The sequence below is a fragment of the Chanos chanos genome, chromosome 10, assembly GCF_902362185.1.
Source record: "Chanos chanos chromosome 10, fChaCha1.1, whole genome shotgun sequence".
Lineage (NCBI taxonomy): Eukaryota > Metazoa > Chordata > Actinopteri > Gonorynchiformes > Chanidae > Chanos > Chanos chanos.
In genome coordinates, this window is record NC_044504.1 from 9,302,762 (window position 1) to 9,318,496 (window position 15,735).

General features: G+C 40.9%; 1 protein-coding gene and 1 pseudogene across 1 annotated transcript in view; one reads left to right on the forward strand and one right to left on the reverse strand.

The window, feature by feature from the left end:
- Positions 1 to 15,735, forward strand: part of LOC115822763 (protein lifeguard 3-like) — a 110,127-nt gene that overhangs the window by 6,364 nt on the left and 88,028 nt on the right. The window lies entirely within an intron of this gene.
- LOC115822115 (transient receptor potential cation channel subfamily M member 2-like) lies at positions 110 to 14,642 on the reverse strand (annotated as a pseudogene).

A 15,735-nucleotide genomic window follows, 5' to 3' on the forward strand; every position in this document is an offset into this window, starting at 1 on the left:
TGCTATATTGTGCGTTTGTCCGATGCAGATGTGTCCCGTGTCCTGTCAGGTACAGTCCAGTGTAGATGTCAGATGTCAGCCAGGTTTCAGGTACAGTCCAGTGAAGGTGTCAGATGTCAGCCAGGGCACCCTTCTCTCCCAGCTGTTTGGGATCCTCCTTTTCACTAGTTACCTGCAATGACACACAAGAGAGGAAACGGAAACGCACCTGGCCAAACTGCATCGACACCAAAATGAATTGTCATTTGTATAGATGCTTAAAATATCCCTATTTAGTTTACTACCGCCATTCTGTCCCTACTCTCTAGGCGGATTTGCTAACTTACAATGGCTCACATGATACCACTTGTCTTTTCCCTGCACCTTAACTGCTGCATTCGTAACTAAAAGGACCCGATATGGACCTTCCCACTTGGCTTTTAATGCTACCCTCTGATGGTTGCCAACTCAGGTGGTTGCCAACTACAAATGTGTTTCTCACCACCCTGTACTGCGAGACTGAGTTGTTCACAGTACTGCATCAGGCTGTCAGAAGTTAGCATAGATCCATTGTTCTGGGTAGGGGCATGGGCTGGCCTGTGATGACTTCAAAAGTACTTAGTCCATTTTCCTTGTTGTGTGTTGCTCAGTTTGAGTCTTATTTTGCACTCCTTCCTCCAGTGTCCTGGCTTGTGGCAGTAATGACAATGTCCATTTCTTGCTTTCTTTAGGTCATGTGTCTTGCCCTTCATTGCTTTGTGTTCAGTTCCTGTTTTGTTGTACCTCAGAGCCTTAGATTGCAATGCTCTGAGTTTGACGTCCTGTGTTTCAGATCTTGCTGACCGTTCCACAACCTGATTGAAAGCTGTTCTGACACCATCCCAGTCATCATAACAGACTTTAAGGGCTTTGGATACCTCAGGTTCTAGTCCTGAGGACCGCTTGAACCACTTATCAGTTTGCTCTGGTGTAGCTGGTTGATAAGTCTTACATGGGAGGTATCTTTTGACCTTCTTTGTCACAATGCGAGTCTGTATCTGGCCATCCTCCTCAAACTCCTCTTCACTTTGAGCTTCCACTTCAGTTCTCCAGTGTTTGTTTACTACAGGAGCAAGCCTAACCTTTGATGAATTGTTAGACCTTGTCGTGGAGATAGATTTGACACTGTGAACTGCTGTCCTTTGTCACAGATGCAGGAGCAGGTGCATCATTGGACAGTTCCTCACCGCCTGAGCTGCTGTCATAGTCATGTGGTGGTTCTCTCAGCAAATGGCGATGTTGTTCCTCAGTGAAATTCAGCTCTTTGAATGGATAGAGCGGTTTTGGCTTCCCTTGCTTGGTGTCTTTTGATTGTAGCTGGTTGGAGATTAAGTTAAGCCATTTTTGATTTTCAGCTAAAAGTCTCTCTTTTTCCTTTTTCTCTTCTTGTAATAGAGAAGCTAACAATTTAACCATTGCATTTTCTGCAATGATTTCACGTTTCAGTCTTTGGATTTCACACTTATGCAGATGCTGTCTAATTTGCTTGCACAAAATTACAGACAATCCGTCTCGTCTGCTGCTTGCAGACATCCCTTGTGTCTTTCCCCAGGCCTTTTTGATGTCGGGCAAGGTCCAGAGTCTGTCCTCGGAAGGTTCAATGTTGTATTTCCGTTGGATGTCGTCATCGCATTTCCTGAGTCCAAGCCTTTCTTCCCAGATATGAATTTAGGCTGTCCATCATGTGAATGATTGTTACGTCTGAGGAGCTGTTCCGTGATGTTCTGTCGTAGGTTTCACTTGTCCAGCCCCATGGACACGGATCTGCACAGCCAATGATAGCTCAGCAGCCCTGACAACAGATGCCCTCTTTAAAATAGGTTGCAGTGTTTCTAAGCTTACTTAGAACATCTCCTGACTAATAGTCAGAACATGAAGCTCACTTAACAACTTACAATACCAGTATACTGCACTACTTCTTAACTCTCTCACAATCAGGAAAAACACCAAATTTTAATTCTCTCACAGCGAAGAATAATTATACAGTATTGAATTCTGTTCCAGAGCTTACAACGCCACCCTTTAGGAAGGTGTCTAGCAACCCAGTTACTTATGGTCCCTCCATAGACCTCTGATTAGAAGTCTGATAACCGGCTCGATGCAAGATGACTAACAACACTATAGTACACACTCCGTCAACCTCAGGTCTAATCGAAACATATAACTGTGACAGTAGCCAAGTCACAACTAAGTATTTACGGGGAGACGATGTGGTCTGTCTATGCATGTTTCAAATAGTTTATATGCAAATGAGCCGCGACGTGCAGTAAACTGTGACTGGAGCGCTCCTATATAAGAATAATGACTATAAAAGCGATTAGGTTGCACAAGAGCTGCACTTATTTTAATATACATTTGAGCATTTATTTATATTATGCACTTTACGATTTGTACTCCGACTGAAAAGTTTCATTACATTGTGTGTACATGAGGATTATGTGAACCTGTTAGCGTTAAAATTTAAAGAAGTCACTGAGCAGAAACACCGAAACTGCTACATGAGCGAAGCTGGTCTGAAGAAGTCTTTGGTGGCATTATCAGGGACCCTGTAAAATGCCTAACTGATGTTATCTGATGCCTTATATCTATACCAATATTATCAAACCATCAGAAAAATAAAAGACACCTGTCCATTTATAAGCACTAGAGGGTAATATTAGTTCGCAAATCAGGCACCAGATGTACTGCTGTTTGATTGAGTTTACATTAACGAGCACAAAACGCCTCTTTTGAAAATTCATAGTTTAATGTTGTCTCGACAATGATTGTGACTTAAAAAAAATGTTTGATCAACAATCTCTCTCTCTCCTTCTCTGATGGAAATCAGTTTATCAGTTTACCTGAGAAAAATCACCTGTTAAATTTCTGTGAGTGACAGAAAGAGGAATACTACAATACTGTCAATAAACCATTATGATTATATTATTATTATTATTATTATTATTATTATTATTATTACTAATAAATGTAGCACAGTTTGCCTCAGTCATTCAAATAATAATTTCTTACAGGATTGTCTATGTCTTGATATACAATAAAAACAGTGTGGCTTATATAGTTTTGTCATTGCAGTCCTCTACAACATGGTGCAAATTGTATCAGTAGTCTTTCGGTCTCTTAGAGCTTTGGCACGTGCTGTTTTTCCTGAGGATCAGAAAGGAATATTGTGGTCTTGAGCAACTCTCCGGAGAGCCTCTCTTTGGTACTCGCACACCGCTGTACTTTTCTTCACCTCCTTCCACTGCAGTGACTCAGTCTGAGGAGAGAAGAGAGAAAAGATCAGCTCACAGAGAACAGCCAAGCTCTTCAACCTCCTCCAATCACACCTAGACCTGAGTACAGACGAAAGAGTCGGCGATGAACAATAAAACCAAATGTCATCTCAAAAAGAAGGCTGTGCAGTACTTTTCCATGTGGAAGAACACAAAAAATTCCAATTTATTGCATTAAGACTGTTTGACTGATACTTGGAGAAAACAAGACATAAAAATTTCTCCAAGATTAAGTGACCTGTGATGAGCTCAACTTTTACACTTTACATTAGACATCAAAATATGTGCATGTTCGTTAATTCATCCATTCATTTTCAAAGCCTCTTGTCCTAATTAGGGTCAAACACACTGGGCGAGAGGCGGGGAGACACCCTGGACATGTCGCTAGTCCATCACAGCACTTGTGCACATTTCTATTCTAATTAATGAATAACTATCTAGAGTAACATGTCTTAACATTGACGACTGGAGTAGTCTTGGAGTTAACTGCCTGTCATGTCATCAGCGATAGGCTATGAATGGAGAACTGGACCAGAACACTCTCTTTTTGTCTCCCCCGCCTCTCACACTTGCTTGTCTGCTTCCCTTTACCTCTTGACCACCGCTTTGCCAACTGGTTACGTGAATGTTGATGATAGATTTTTCAAGCCAAGCGTTATCAGTGTTCCGAACATCATCAATGTAAACTTCATCAACCTGGAGAAGAACACAAAACCATAAGTGTGTTTGACACAATATTCATACATATCACAGCCTACACACTTTGTAACTCAGCTCTGTCCAAATGAATATGAATGTTGGCCTTTTATGACATACAAAGAGTTATGCAAGGATTATCATATAAAAGCACTTGCTACCAATAGTGTTTAGCTGAACAAGACAAGGATACTGCCATAAGCATAACACGTCACATCCAGGCATCTGCATTTTACCTTCTTTCTCTGGGCTGGGTCCTCTACCTCTGCTTTGATCTTCTGATACAGCTCTGTGCCCAGTAGACTCAGCAGCATTTCAGGTATGGATCCATCAGACTACATGAGAGCATTGAAGCTGGAGTTAATGGTATGATATACCACACAATAAAACTCTGAAACCCTCTAAACATGATTACTCCTCTAAGGTCTTTCACTATTACACAATGACAAATGAGAATTATGAACACATAATTTAATGGTTCTTTAGGGAGAGTTCAGAGAGCTCTCACTGCAGGAAATGCCCACTGGTGTGCAGGCTCATCCCAAACAGCCAGGAACTCAAGAGCAGAGCGGTCACTATTACGCCACCTGGAAAAAAAGAAAAAGAAAAAACCCCTGTCTCATTTAAGTCAATGCATGTTACATGTTACTGCAGATCCTCCACGCCAGGCTGCACGGCTAACCTTAAGATACACAACGGATGAATCAAATTATTTCAGTTTGAGGCATTTAATCTGATCCATTTACAGTCTATATCTGATCTTGATCTGAGTGCATGTTGGGAAAAGCCATAGTATGCATTTATATATATATATATATATATAGACATACACACACACACACACACGCACACGCACATACACATATACATATGAGTGTGTGTGTGTGTATGTGAGTATCTATTTTTTCTCCATTTTAAATTGGAAAGGAATTGGATTTTAGTGCTTCCTTCTCTCACCGAGTGAGAATTAGGTCGACCCCACGATTTGGACCCAAGTTGTTAAGCACTCCTTTCCCCCTCATTCCAGTCCGGCCATTTGGATTTCTGATTTTTTTTTTTTTTTTTTTTAAGGAGAGAAGAGAGAAAGGACATAAGTACAGTTTAATAACATGGTGGTATAACAGAGCAGTGCTGGTCCATAAGATGTTTAATGTCTCCATACCTGTAGTTGTCTAAAGAAGCAAGTTCTGATCTGCAGAAGAAAAAAAAAACAATTCCTTTACAACGCCAACTTGCTTTCTCATCAGAGCTAACTCAATATGTTGAATGAATTAAAATCAAGAAGTTCAGACTGTATTTTTCAGACTTTGTCTTTAATATAAAACTCACTCATTGATCTGCTCTTTTTTGTAAACCGGAGGTTTGTAAAGGCTAAAGTCCACCTGTAGCAGAGTGTGTAAGTGTAAACACATCAGAAAAAAGCTTTGCAAACAGGGAAAATACACTTATCCATCAGTTTGTCCACTGGACAGTAGAGTGAAGTAAAATAAAGCACCTCCCAGGGCACTTTCTCCTCTGGGACAGGGAAGCGAGGCTCTTTGCTGTCAGGGTACCGGAGCTCTCGTGCAAGTATGTGATACTGGGCCTTCACTTGATCTGTCTCTTGCCCATCTGACTCATCTAGGGAGGTACTTTTACCTGAGGGATGGGGTGGGTATTTTGTTTAGCATTCATCAAAGAGTGGAACAAGACAAAATCTCTCTCTCTCTCTCTCTCTCTCTCTCTCATATATATATATACATACACACACACACACACACACACACATATATATATACACATATACATATATATACACACACACATATATATACATACACTTACACATTACTGGAGGGTCCTCTTTTGATTTGAAACCTTGAGATCTGAGTGTATCCATTATCCACTGGAGTGACTGGGAGACCTGTCAGAGAATTATCAACGTGTCACAAATGACAGCTTTGAATCTGGATTATGTTACTCAGTGTTGACATTTTGGGCGGAGAAGGAATGAACGCAAGGCATTAAAACCAGATTCACTGGTGGTGGTTTGTGTAGACACTTAAAGCTCCAAAATTGCTCCTCCAGCTGAGTCAGCCTCCTCTGTATGATCTCAGATGTACTGACCTGCCCCCACTCCCTCTCCATCAACTCTGACATGGTGTCGACCCTGGAGAGCATGACCAGAACCTTCCATTTCTACCAGGCTCTTCAAAATAACTTCAAAATAAATTCTATATAACCCAAATTGGCCATAATAATTATATAAGTCATAAGCAGTCTCAGGGTATGGAAGTCCACTCCCAGCCCCCTATTTTCTTTACTTTTCAGCCGTTTCCTGGATACGGCATTCCATGCTCTGACTGCTGTCCTGATGCATAGATGTCAAATAATAATCCGTCACGAGGGCTTCCCACGACAACAGCAGTTCTTCCTCTTCTTCATTCAGCTCTATACCTGAACAAGTAACAAAAAAAATGAAACTGTTATAATACCACACATTCTCTCACACCGTTCAACCCCACTAGCTTTGAGCACTCACTGAAATGGTCGTCATTCTGCAGAGGGCGACACAGGAGTACTTTTCGGATGAAAAGGTAGAGGTGGTTGAACAAAATGAAGGGAGGTGGTGCTGGAGGTCGGCTGTGGTACTCTCTTATCAGCTCATACCTCTGAAACTTCCAGAATTTGTCAGTGTTGTCTTGCACCTCCTCAAACGTGTAGCTATTGAGAAAAGTAAATGAAAAGTCAAAGAAGTATGGAGGGCAAGCTGATCAAGAAGCCATCAGGTAACTGTTCTAGGGGATAATTTATTTCAGTCTAAATGACCAAGTTTTAGATCTACTGTGTCTGTAAAATTTTAAAATAAATGTTTTAAGTGATTTCAGTAAAACTATGTTGTACGTTGGACAAAATACATATTTAATGGTTAATACTGGTGGGTAAAATAAAGTATCTACAGTAGTAACTCACTTGAATATGGCAATTAGTAGATTAAGAAGCAGTATGTTGGCAAATAGCAGGTAAACACTAAGCAGAATAATAGTCATCCATTCAGGGAATGCAGGCATGTTGTTTTCATTCAGTACAGGACATTTGGGTTTCAGAGGGTCTGTACCATCCACACTACAACTGCTTATGTCAAACTCAGCACCTGCACCAACAAATAAGATGTAATGTTAGGCCTGAAAAATGAAATCTCAGTGTGCGTTTAAGAAATAGGACATTATTGACACTCACTGTCACTGCTCTTTGGCAATTCTCCAAATATGATGAGGTAGGGCTCATAGACAGCACCCCGAAATATCCAGTCGAGCCGCACCTCGTTGTGGACTCGAATGCCCTGTACAGCCACTCCATAGGCCACAATCCAGATACTCAACAAAAACAAGAAGAAGAACAGATCCTTCATCTGTTGAGAACACAGAAAAAAACAACAACAACAACAATCATTCACTGGTCTCATAATGTTACACAGCAACATATGACAAACGTGAATCTTAATGTTCTTATGCAATAAAATGTAATCAATGATGACTGGCTTTACACCCTGAATGCTACAATGTGAGGTCAGTAATCACGTACGCACCATTCTCCTGACGATGATGATATTAGGGCCCAAAGTTCTGCTAACAGTGAAGATTGCCATCAGTCTCAGGGCAAATATGATGAAGTCTATGCAGAGGATAACTTTGCCTGCATAGAACAATGAGTGACTGGGCTGGAGCCTGCCAAAAAAAAAAAAAAGAAAAATTCAACTGTTGAATCCGAAATTAATTTTGGAGTACAGATGAGAGAGATGAGAATGTGAGAATTTTTTTTTTTGGACAACTCATTGATAATTGTTCTATTCTCTTAACACACCTCAAAGCTAGACCAATGATGAACAGTAGTATGGAGAGCACATCAAGAATGTTCCAGATGTCACTGATATACATTCTTGCTTTCCTTCGAAATCCAGATTGATCAGGCATATGGAAAATCTAAACACAGGTAAACATGAATGCAAATCAGAACACCTCACTGTGAATGAAAATGCTAGTCATAAATCTGAGTCAGTGACTGAACTGAACTTGTTACTGTTTATTTGTAAGCCTGTTATGCTGAGTATGCTTCTGATCCAAATAAAGAGAAGTGACATATGTTGTAAGGTGCATCTCACCTGTCGAATCTCCTCAAACACAAGCGATACAAGCCACACGTAGAGCAGGAGCTCCCTCCAGGATGGAGTGTCCTGGAAGTCAATCATCAGCACAAAGGCAAAGAGCCACAGAAAGCCAAAATAAGATGCTATGCTCCAGTAGAATTTCACCTGAGGAGAGGTGAACAGGCCCACTAGCCTGGATGAGCAGGTCAAAGGTTCCAGAGATGATCTGTCTGAAGAGTCACTGAATAGAGCACAGGCATAAGTTAGGTTTTGACAGGAGTTGACAGTTACTATTCTAGTCTTGCCATAACTAAATGCACTTAAGAGCTTCAATGAAAAAAGTATTTTGTAAATATAAACCGAATGCTTGAGTTTCCGTGGGGATTGGAGCAGGTCTCAGAAACAAAGCGCCTTGCATTTTTCTCCTCCTCCTCCTCCTTCCTCTTGGCCTCTTTCTCAATCTCTTCATCCCGCCTGGCATACACAGAGTAACATCACTTTCTCATGAATATTATGCTTAAAAGGAACACACTGAGTATAATGTAAAATAACATACTTCTAAAAATGGTTGAAATGTGAACGGTTTTTTATTGTTTGTTGTTAATGGTAATATATGAAATGCAGGTATAGAAATCTGCAAAAGTGACAAGTAACGTAAAGCCTTTGTCTAAAATCAGATTTGAATTTGTAATTTAGTATGACATTTCGGAGTAATTTATCACAGATTAAACAGTTCTCACACAGGATCAATTTATGTCAAGTTTAAATTCTCATTTCAGAGGCAATCATCATTGTGTTTTGAAGAACCGTGACTTTAAAATGTTTCATATTTGTATGTTAATTTTGTAATGTTTGGCTAATCTGTGCCTTCTGCCCCAAGGAGATAAAGGGAAATGAAATGTTAATCTGACAGCATCACTGACCCAAATGTTATGCTGCCATCTTGTGATCATTTGTCTCATTTTAAACCTTTGTACAGAGCCAAAGTCTGGACTAATTTTATCTCATATCTTACTATTGCAAACAGACTGCTAAAAAGCATTCAGATAAACTTCATTACATTAATATCAATTATATATAACCTATGACAACATTAACTGGTACTACTTTTTCACTTTCACTTTTTTGTGAATGTCGGTGTAAACTGCAGTGTGATGAGGTTACCTGTAGTTCAGGAAGCCTGTGTAGACCAGAGGGAAGAAGAACATACAGAGCACCACTTTCCACGGTGGATTATCAACGGCCAACTCTCCACACCAGATCTGGTTTAAGTGAGCCTGCACAAGGCACAAATCTTCTTTATCAGCATGTGTGCCAACCCAGTGTCGCCATGATCTTCACATTGAACCCCCCCCCCCCCCCACCCCACCCCCACGCATGTTTCCCTCACCACAGATGTTTGGAGAAATGCTTAAATAAAAGGACCACATCCACATCTATTTAATTTGAAAAATACTCAAATGCAGTGAATAGCAATGAGACACCAAAAGAGCCTGTGCCCAAAGGTCAAACATGTTCTGACCTGAACCCCTGAATGGGCCACAAAGCTCTTGTCGTTGGCCTGCAGAGCCAACTGTAGACAGGTGGTTTTGCCCCAGGAGGGTGAAATCCTGACCAGCAGCTTCTGAGCCCACTGTTCATCCCGTTTGTAACATTCAGAGAATACACCTGAAACACACACACACAGGTATGAGGAGTCTATGGTGTATAGCATAAATGAGCTTAGTATGCTTCACAGATTCTCTATACCCTAAATATAACTCCTTACTTAAAGTCACCAAATCCACATATGGTACAAAATGTACATCAACAATCAATTAATCAATCAATCGACCCATAAAATAAACTCTTAAAGAATATTGGTCTGGAGGTAGAAGGTTGGCTTGTCCTGATGTAGTGAGAGTGTTTTGCTGAGTATAATGTAAACTTTGTACCAATAGCATGTTTCTCATAGTGGTTGGCCAGTTCTCTCATTTCTTCTGACTCATCTCCCCCACTCTCATCCTCCTGTGCAAGCTTCTTCAGAATCTTACTGGCTGCCAGAGCTGCTGCAATGCAATCTTTGCACTACACACAGACATCAAACAATAACATCAGTCTTTACCTTTACACTCTTAACACAACTTAAGGATGAGAACAAAAGACAACTAAAATCAGGAAAAATTTGTTTAATCATAAAATCCTGAAAAAAACTGTTACTGCACAATATCAAAAGAGCACAGATATATGTAATTGATTGTGTTTGTGCGTGTTATATGTGTACGTGTATACATATATACATATTTGCACCGGCAGAAAACAAAGCCTTATCCTGTTCATCCTAAGATAGCATTCCTTCCTTTTCTCCAGTAGCAGTACCTGATCAAAGATGATCTCAGCCAGCTCCTTCTGGTTCTGCACGATGGCCCAAAGGAACAGGTCTCTGCCCGGATCACAAACAGTGTCCACGGTCTTGCTGTCCTCTGAGTCGCATGGCACCTCAATGTGCTCTTCGGATGTCATCTAGAGAGAGCCATAGATCATTTTTATCCATTTATATTATTATTAAAACAACATGATAAGAGGTCTTGTAATGACAGTATCCATGCTCTAACTCACTGTCTGTCGGATGGTGGCGACTCCACGCACATCACTGCGCTGGGTTGTGGAAATAGGATAGAGCCGCTGTGTGAAACCCCCCAGTAGGTGGCGCACCTCGTCTGATACATGACTGAGAGAGAGTTTCTTCTTTGAACCACTTTTATCATCTCGAAGACGCTTTTCTAGCTTGTGCCGAAAGAAGCAGTGTGGCATTTTGGCATAGAGATCACACAAACGGTCCTCCTTTTCCAGGAACTTGCCAAAAGAAACATTGTTCTCCAACAGCAGCCGCACAAACTCAGGCTTATGGCCCACCAGCGCAGAGAACATGGCCTGATGCAGATCAGTGGGCTGATGTGAGAGGAGGGAGCAACGACAGGTAACAACAGTCAGAATCAAATCAAGCAAGCTTATCATTGACTCTAATGCAAAGACCCTAAGTTCACTTCAGCCATCATCGATGATCATTTGAATTCAACCCCTTACTGGTACTGACAGCCATGTTAGATATGGCTGTATGTTTGTTTGGATGACAAAGCACGGACCTTCCACTGGTTCACTTCAGTGAAGATCTCACTCCTTGCAATGTCAACACGGTTCCAGGCCACAGCCAGTTCCAGCTGCTGCACCAAGTTTTGCTGACCAAAACTCTCACTGCTCCTAGAGGCTGCAAGGAAACAGCAAAATTTCATCAATGTCATCTTGAGCTAGTGGAATATTGAAGTAATGAACCTCCCAATGGAAAAAGATTTCTATCAAGATCTCGCATGATGCAGGAAAAGCCCTTAATTATATTACATCACATTACATTAATTTGGCTGATGCTTTTATCCAAAGCGACTTACAAGTGGAGAAACAATTCAAGCTCCAGTATAGTGAGAGCATCTGTGACTGCTAACTATGGCAGACTACTGCAACCCTGACGTCTTGGGCTTGATAAAGTAGTGTTTGGGCTGACCAAGAATCCTTTTGTGTTGCACAACCAGATTGACAAAAGGTATTGTCACAGGGGCTAAAATTCTTTACAAAGAGCATGACGTACTAGCATTGCACCCATAACATAGATGGAGAGGCGAATAAGGGAAGAGGTGGGAGGCAGTGGGTGTGGGTGGGGATAAGACACAGGAGCAGCCAGACAGCACAAAAATGAAGACAAAACAAACAAACACAACAAACAATGCCGAGGCAAGAGACTTTCATGAAAATTAAGTAATGGTTCTTAGCTAACTGTCAACGACATAACACTGGTAAGCTTATTGTTGATGTAGAAGGATTGCTAAAGATTTGGGAGACACTGGGATGATCATTAAAAACATTAATGTACCATGGAGTCCTACCATGGAATCTGACACACTTTATCTGTCACAGTGAAGCATGAAAGAATGAATTAGCACACTATGGTAACAAAATCAAGTTACTAGATGAATTTCGAGTGTTTGCTGATGGGTTTGATTGGGTTCTTTCAGAAGCACCTTTCAAAAAAGCTTGAAGAATGGCTACATCCACATCCTGTTTTTTTCCCTCATCATAGTGGAACACAGTCAGTAACTGGGGCATTCTAATTATGTCTTGAATCTGTGGAGAGGACGAAAAAGGATAGCAAAACGCATGATCCTGAAATAAGTTACACACATACAAAAGCCACCAAATCACCACTGTAATACCAAATCTACAGGCATCTAAGTGTCTCGGAACACGCCATGTTTCCATTGTCACCTTCTTGGTCCACTCAATCAAGTTCATCTGAGATAACTTGTCACTCTCCTGGCCAAAGAATTTCTTTATCAGTTGCTGGATGAGAGCCATGGTGACCTGGGACACAGGCAGACTGGCAACCTCAGCGATGACATCTGCCACTCTCCCCGAACCCCCCAAGACCACGCAGGGAGTTTTGTTGAGCATGGCATTGTAAATAGTCTGTGGAACACATCTTTGGATTAACCATAGCTTCATGAAAAGTAAAAACACATAACGCAAAAATCAAATTCAGAAATTCAGAAGGTTTTAATGTCTCACATCTAGAGTGCCATGTCCACCATTCAACACCACACATACCACAGGAACCTTTACAACACTGTCTGGAGATGGTAAACAAAGCCAGATAAGAAAGCAAATGATTATACTGTCAAAAGCATGGATTATCTAAGAAAGAAAAAACAACAGCACATTTCAGGATGATGATGCTTACCTTTGTCTCCCAGGGGCTTTTCGGATATGAGCTTCTCTAGCCGGCTACGCAGCTTGATCTCCCTCTCATACTGTCCATGTGTCCCATCATCCACCAGCAGAAAGTGAGAGTGATTAATGTCCAGAAGGGAAAGCTGCGCCTGATTCATTTCATCCAGAGAGTAACTGACAGGGAAGTAACCCTGAGAAAGGGAGACAGAGAGAGAGAGAGGGAAAAAGAGAGAGGGTGGAAGTATAGAAAGACATGCAATCAGCATCTTGCAGATTATCCGGTTTTTTTTCAGCATCGATTAAAAAGTAGTCACGAAACCCCCTTCATGCATTCAGCTGAAAGACACGGCTAATGGCTGATGGCTAATGTCAGTAAGGTCTGTTTCTAACTTCACTGTGAATCAGAGAATCCCTGTTGTGCACTATGCCCCAGGTTGCCACGCCGATGGTCACAATCTGGCGGCCGGAGGAACCGTTTCTCAGAGTGTGTTCATGGACGGCCATCCCGACATGTTTCATCACCCCAGTGTTGGTGCCCCCAGTGATGATCCACGCACCTGCACGTGCCACACAACAGATGTTAACACGAACAATAGAACATGAACATGAACACATAGAGAATGTGGTAGTGCTACATTGTACTGACATACAGTTAAAGAAGCAGAAACAATAAAAGTCATTTTTATTCAGATATAATCATTAAGGTGCTGTATACCTGTAGTCTGAGCTACTTTAATCAGGCCTTTGCGAAATGTCCTCTTCAGATGGTCTTTCATTTGGAAATTTTTAGCTCCACCAGTGACTGATATCAGCAGATTAGGAGGCTGCAGTTTCCAGTGTCTAATCAACAACTCATACAGAGTCTTTGGCTCGGTATCTGAGGACACTCGAACATACTACACACACGCACACACACACACACACCAAAAGAAAAGAATCTTTCACATTTAGAAAAGAATCAATATATGACCTAATACAAATTAATGTGTGAACCGACATATGATCAAAAACAAGAAAATGAAAAACCACACCTTGCTTGTTTTCTGGCCCAGTCCTCCAAAATCTATTTCACCAAATGCATCAGTAGGCACCTCACGTATATGGATACCCATGGATGCCTCTGATCTTCTCTGAGCTTCATCAGTGTGGTCAGACTTTTTGTAGCCGCACTTACAAATCTCCTCTCCTTTACTGTAAGAAAATCCACGTTTACACATAATAGCCCAGTACCGCACACACCCAGACTACAAATCATAAATAAGGATGGCTGCACAAAAATTAGAGATAAAAAGATAGAGATGTCTCTTTAACAAATGATTTACAGCTCATTATCACTGATACAGATATCAAAAGTCATCTATTTACCTTTGCATCAACATTAAACAATAGAGGTTTGTGGAATTAATGATTGATTAAGGTAAATCAGTCGCAATAACAAGCATGCTAGGTATCTTCAAGTATGTTAGGTTCATCTCATGTCTCATATCCCTACACTGATACCTTAGAACTCTGTATAGGCTCAGCAGTACATGCAAGGTCAGAGCAGGGCACATGCTGACTCAGAAAGCTACCTCCACAGTCAAACAGAAACAGGCACAGTACCTGACATCTTCCACATAGAAACAGCACTCCTTCTTCTTGATGTTTGTCTTGACCCACTTGGTAAATGTGCTGCCCTGAAATATAGGAGTGAAAAGAACATATCTTTAATTCTGATTCCATCTGACAACCCACTGTTGCACCAGGGCAGGCTCTATTACTGCCTCTCCCATCTTGAAAGCACAGAGGAAGAGTGGTGCCAGACTGCTGCGCTCACAGTTCAGCTACTGCATCAGTGATGTCATTCAGCAGTGCCCACAGAAGGAGCGCTGCTAAGTGAGGGTGTAATCTGAGTGGCATCAGGGAGACATATTATCCATAAAGTGAGTTTAACTTAATGTTATAACTCTGTACTTACAGTTTTGTGCTTAATGATCCGTTTGGCTTTCCTTTTTTTCAAGACAGCTCTAAAAAAATTGGACCTGCTGTAAACTTTTACGAGTTCCACTAATAGTTTCTTGTTGCCGTGATGGTTGTGACCACAGTCAAAATTCCGTTGCAATAGTTTAACTGATTTACTGATCTAACTGAACTCGATGGCTGTGTAATTTCGTTAGGGGGCTTGGACACTGCATGTTCCTAGGGACATTTATATCTCAGTTAAATCACAGAACAGCGAAGAGTGTAATAAAATAAGAAACTCAACACATTTTGCCTCTACACTAATTCAGGTGAATAATATTACAATTACAACAATACAATGAATCCTTTGCGAGAACAAATATTTCACATAATAAATTCTAAAGAACTGAAATGTATGAGTAGGCAGTGCTAAGTTACATAATTTTTGTACAAAGTCGAGAGGTTTATGTCCAATTTTTATGTTAATTGATACATAGAGATTCCTATTCACATCTCGCATGTATAATGGTACATGTTCATGTGTGGGGAAACACCAAATTACATCACGAGGTGGAGCTGTTATCTGATGTCACCATATTGCATATTTCTACTGCAAGCGATTAATGTTTTAGCTATGGCTGACAGTTTCAGTAGACTTGCATAGTTATTTGCAAGTGTTATTATATTATTATTATATGATGTGTATAAGAGGTTTTGCAGCTTAAGGTCACTGTTATTGTGTGTAACTATATACACACAAAGTTGCAAGTATTTTGCAGAACCACACACGCACACACACACACACACACACACAAACACACACACACACACACACACACAAACACATATACTCTCTAAGAAATTGCTGTAAAAATACAGCCAAATTCCAATAGTGCTGTAATGTTTTTCCAAAATACCCTGAAA